Genomic DNA, 6,000 nt, shown 5'->3' with positions numbered 1-6,000 from the left:
GGTTTCACACAAGTTTAAAACACACAAACCTACTAATTTAGGTAAAGAACAGTTGCTGAAAACACATTTATCAACACGTTAAGTTCTGGTCTAAATAAGCAGAATGTAAAATATGATGATGTTTGTCCATCATTTAAACAGTTTTAATGTCCATTTAAAATCCGACTTAACATGAGAGCTACAGATAACTCATTTTGTCTCTTTTGCTTCATAAACATCTTCTAACTCCTTGCAAACATCGCTGAGCAGCTCTGCAGGTTTCTGGAGCTTAATTTCAGCTTTAAGTTACCTGTTTCTGTTAGTCATTGTGGAAACAGGTTTAATACTCAGAGAATTTAGAATGTTACCTTAACCTTATCCGTTGCTTAGTTTTGGTATTTGGCCTTCAACTACCTAAACACATACGCTAGCTTAGCTCCAGTTCCTACCTTGGCAGTACATGTGAATGTGACCTTGTCTCACTGTGTTAGCCTTGCTATGGGCTCCCACAATCAAACTGTTGAGGAGCTGGAAAGATGCATCTCATAAGTCTGCATGGGGTATCTATGTAACAAGAGAGTTGTTTCTAACCTTTTCATACCACCGTAGAAAAAAACCCTTCCAGCTCATTTAGTATTCCAGTAAAAAATACCGCCTGCATTTATAGTGGTGGGATCTCATTTGTTTTCCCTTTAAGCACTTTGTGATTTTCTCTCCTGCATTAGAACTTAGAACGTTTTAGTTTCTTGCGCAATGAAATTGGGTATTAAGATTTATTTCTTCCTTGAACCCTCACTGGAGTTACACACTTGAGGCACTCCAACTATGTTACAACATGCAAGCAAACTACTAACAGAATCCACCACAGATAATCAAACAGCATCCTAGTATTTACAACAAATATTGCCCCTGTGAAATGCAATCAAACCTCTATCAGGTCTTTCTCTGAAGACCTGTTGCACTGTTTTTGTAGTTCTGAACCATGATGGAAACAAAGTAGAGTAGTTGTACCTCTTCTCTTTGATTTTTTTCTCTTGTCTCTGATGATAATTTGACCATAACTGACGTCCTCTGTTCGCACTGCTGAGTAGACTGCAGCTGGATCACTCTCTGCACAGTAAAACAAATATAGCAGACATTACTGCAGTGGTGCAGTCATATATGTACTTGCTATTACATTAAAAATAACACAAAAAGTTTTATGTTTCTTTTTTCTGGTACTAATGTGTGAAAAATAACTGATACTGAAGGCTATACAGTATTTAAGCTAACTGACCACAGCTGTTTTCATGAAAACTTGCTGAAACCACAGGATGTAAATATGTTGTGCAACCTAGAACATAACATACTGTGGCTTAACAGGGCTACGCATCGATAGTAGAAACATTGATCGGCAACCCTTTGATTGGTCGGCGAAAATGTCGAAGGAGCGCGCTCAGTATTTTTCGGCAGCAGAGCAAGAACTCTTGATTGAGGGATTTCAGGAGTTTCAGAGTTTAATTAAAACGCAAGGGAACACTGCAAAGTATGGAGCCCCGCAGGGGACATGGGAGGAAAAAAAAATTAAGACGGACTTTTGCGAGATCTCGCAAAACAAACTCGGGATCTCGCAAAACTTTTGCGAGATCTCGCAAAACAAACTCGGGATCTCGCAAAACTCTCATCTTGCTTACATGAAGTAATTTACTATTACTACTCTAAAATATGAATTACATCTGGAATAATCAAATACATGAAATAGAATGATTAATGGTACATTTTCCTTTTTTTAGGAAATGACCTGTATGTATCTGTATGAAATCAATGAAAGGATCAAGTGCTGCATTATCTTTAGTTACATTGATGTTATTTATTTATGGTGAAACAGTGGTAAAATATCGCTGTTGCTTCCGTATAAATGAAGCGGACATACCTGAGTGGCCGCGATCTAATCCTGTTTACATAACGTAAGCCTGCTCCCGAGCAGGTTTACGCTTACGGATCTGTTGCTATGACAGCAAGTCCCGGATGAGCTTCGGAGAACCGAACGATCCAAGATCAGGCGAAATCGTCAACAATCAAATCCAGCTAACTTACTTAGCGAGGTACGAAGAACGGGCCCCTGGCCCGTTCTTCGTACGTCGCTTACTACATCCAAGATCAAATGACACATCCAAGACCAAACCATCGCGCTAACCGTGAGCTCGCTAATCCGATTCCCCGAACACACCTGCTGTTGACGATTAGTACAGCTGGACACAGTAATGTGACATCACTGGGTGTCGTAAAAGGGGCTACGCATCGATAGTAGAAACATTGATCGGCAACCCGCTGATTGGTCGGCGAAAATGTCGAAGGGGCGTGCTCGGTATTTTCCGGCAGCAGAGCAAGAACTCATGAGTGAGGGATTTCAGGAGTTTCAGAGTTTAATTAAAACGCAAGAGAACACTGCAAAGGCTGCAGAAGCAAGGAGAGAGGGCTGGCAGAAAGTTGCTGACAAATCAAAGTCGTAGGTAATTTAATAATAATAATAATAATGGATTGGGTTTATATAGCGCTTTCCAAGGCACCCAAAGTGCTGTACGATACCACTATTCATTCACTCCCACATTCACACACTGGTGGAGGCAGCTACGGTTGTAGCCAGGCTGCCATATCGCGCCATCGGCCCCTCTGGCCAACACCAGTAGGCGGTAGGGTAGATCTATCATATGACACTATATTGTCCAATATCATATGGCATTATATTATATTATAATATGTTATATTATATCCCCTTTCACATTAGAGCCACAACAGGACCCACAAGAACATGGGAACAAGTAAAAGTGGAATACAGGAGTATTCTACAGAATGGTAATATTTATCTCTTAGATTGCTTTTCGTCTCTTAGCAAGGTAATACTGGCCTGTAATACTCTGTTAGTTTGTTCATAACAGCAACCAAGAAAAGGGCAGAGGAAAAAAAAAGACAGGTGGTGGTCCTGCACCCCCTCGTCAACAAGTTGGTTAAGTAAATAATACCCTCACGGGAATATCGATATCTCTCTATGAGCACACTGTCGCGCTGAGCTAAAGGATCCTGTCTGTCCCGCAATATACACTGAATTCTGAGGACTCTCCTTATCAATCTTGCACCTTCCGCAATGGGTTGCTCGCGTATACGGACAGGACATGGCTGCGACAGGCTTCCCAAATCCACCTTCGCTTTTATAGCCGTGGTCTCTCATCTTGATTACACGAAGTAATTTACAATTACTACTCTGAAATATGAATTACATCCGTAATAATCACATACATGTAATAGAATGTTAATAGTACATTTCCCTTTTTTAGGAAATGACCTGTATGTATCTGTGTGACATCAATAAAAGGATCAAGTGCTGCATTATCTTTAGTTACATTGATGTTATTTATTTATGGTGAAACAGTGGTGGAATATCGCTGTTGCTTTCGTATAAATGAAGCGGACATACCTGCGTGGCCGCGATCTAATCCTGTTTACATAAAGTAAACCTGCTCCCGAGCAGCTTTACGCTTACGGCTCTGTTGCTATGACAGCAAGTCCCGGATGAGCTTCGGGGAACCGAACGATCCAGGATCACGCGAAATCGTCAACAATCTAATCCAGCTAACTTACTTAGCGAGGTACGAAGAACGGGCCCCTGGTCTCCAGAGGATATTTACTGTTTGTTTTTTATCCTGTGACATTAAAGGTCAGGTGGAAATCATCACCTCCTGAAGCTCCTCTGCTGCTACCTACTAGCTCTTATCATTTTATGACTGATCTTTCATCCACAGTGCAAACACTTGCTGGCCACTTTATTAGGTATACCCTTTAGCTTACAGCACTGCCTTAATTCTTCATGGTATAAATTTAACACAGTGCTGGAAAAATTTCTCTAAGATGTTGGTTGATATTGACATGATTGGACAGAGCAGATATGTCAGTACACATGATTTAAATCTCCCGTCACATCACGTCCAAAGGTGCTCTGTTGGATTTTCATTTGTTGGAAATGAAAATTAAAGCAGGAAATTACAAAAGGCACAAAGCTCAAAGACATTTACATTTACAGATAGATAATTATTTGGGTTAAAAGAGAAGACATTTATAATGTAACTGTGTTTCTGTAGTCACTAAAGTGGCTCTCTTTTGTTCCTCCTAAATAACTTGTTAACTTACACTGAGCTCATTAACCAGGAGCAGGTTATGTTCTAAGTTTTGATATAAAATCCCCTAAAAGGGCAACAATTTCACAGATACTTTATTTTACAGCACATTGCAGGTGAAATACACATTCTCTGACAGGGGAAATACAGTTTATATAATTCATACCTTACTGAAACTACATGTCAAAGGAAAGTACATATATTTATTTGATGACATACATACATTGTTGTATTTTTAATCTAATTTTAACCTGCTGCTAAATCTATTTTACACTAGAGCACAGAAAGCACATCAATAATACCTGATAAAAGTAATTTCACAAATGAAAGTGATTTCTATGTCTCCTTTATTTGGCTGTGAGACAGTAATGTTTAATGTCCGGTTTAAAGTCTCAGACCCTGACGTGCATGTTAGAAATAAAGTGCAGCACTGAGAGTGCACTTGATTTATTTTATCATCACAAGATTAGTGATTTCCTGCAGCATTTAAATTTCATCTTACTTGCAGTAATTTTTCATTTTAGTCTCATCCTCATCATCTGACCTTGTCTCTAGTAGAGTAGAGTACTACAGTAGTGGCACTCACAGGAATAATTGTGCAAAGAAAAAGAGTCATGTTAACTTTTTTTTTTTTGCTCAGCGTGCACAGAGCCTGAAGCAGGGAATCCAGCTTAATAGAGAAAGTTCATAACCACGATCCTGATACCCGGTATCTTCTACTGAAGTTATGTTTAGTCAAGCCAGCGAACACTAAGGCTGTGTTGAACTTCGCTCTGAAATTAAATGCACATCATACATTGCATATATGTAAGTTACTTTTTGTGATAATACATAACGTTTTTATTATATGAATTCTAATAACCACTCTCTCTGTGGTTTTAATAATAATGATAATAATGGATTGCATTTATATAGCGCTTTTCGGGGCCCTCAAAGTGCTGCACAATTCCACTATTCATTCACACACTGGTGGAGGCAGCTACAGTTGTAGCCACAGCTGCCCTGGGGCAGACTGACAGAAGCGAGGCTGCCATATCACACCATCGGCCCCTCTGGCCATCACCAGTAGGCGGTAGGTGAAGTGTCTTGCCCAAGGACACAACGACGAGACTGTCTGAGCCGCGGCTCGAACCGGAAACCTTCCGGTTACAAGACGAACTGCCAACTCTTTGAGCCACGATCACCCTGGTTTTAATTAAAATCAGAATCAGAAAACTTTATTTATCCCCAAGGGGCAATTAACAAACAACCGAGCAGCATAACATTGAAGATAAGGACAATAAGAACAGGCAATAGGAGTGAAATAATAAATACACAGAATATACAGTATATACAGTTTTAAAATAACACAGTTTTAAAAATTAAAGTGACTGAAATGTGAATAAATAACTGTAAGTGACTAAATCTAAATGTAGCCAGGTGGAAGTTCGATATTATGGGACATGCCACTGGATGGCGCTGTTTCTTTTGGGGTATCCCTGAGAGCGCAAGGGATCATGGGGATCTACAGAGACATTCACGGGAGTGCTAGCTTGCATTGGTGTTATGTGGGTGTGCAATGCCTTTTTTCGCTGCCTGATATGTTTTAAATGCAAAGTGTGCAACAGTTAAGGCACCAGGAGTGGCTGCAACCAACTTCCCCGTTCATCTCAGAGGGATCTATATTCCGTTTTCTGCTGAATTAATGCACTGCATGTATTTGAGTTCACACTTGTATTATACTATCTCTGTGGGTAAGAGGGAAATGTACCTTGTTAACTGTTTAATCTTGGCTCTGTATCTTAGCAGGAGAAGCCACTACAGTTACTTTTGCACTGCTAAGTTTGTTTTATTTATGTATGGGTTTATATCAGACACAAAATGACGCTAG

The sequence above is a fragment of the Aulonocara sp. 'chitande type north' Nkhata Bay genome, linkage group LG3 (assembly GCF_057382095.1).
Source record: "Aulonocara sp. 'chitande type north' Nkhata Bay isolate Kocher_YH1m ecotype deep benthic linkage group LG3, A_spYH_male_GT1.1, whole genome shotgun sequence".
In the NCBI taxonomy this organism is placed as follows: Eukaryota; Metazoa; Chordata; class Actinopteri; order Cichliformes; family Cichlidae; genus Aulonocara; species Aulonocara sp. 'chitande type north' Nkhata Bay.
This window is presented reverse-complemented; position numbering follows the sequence as displayed.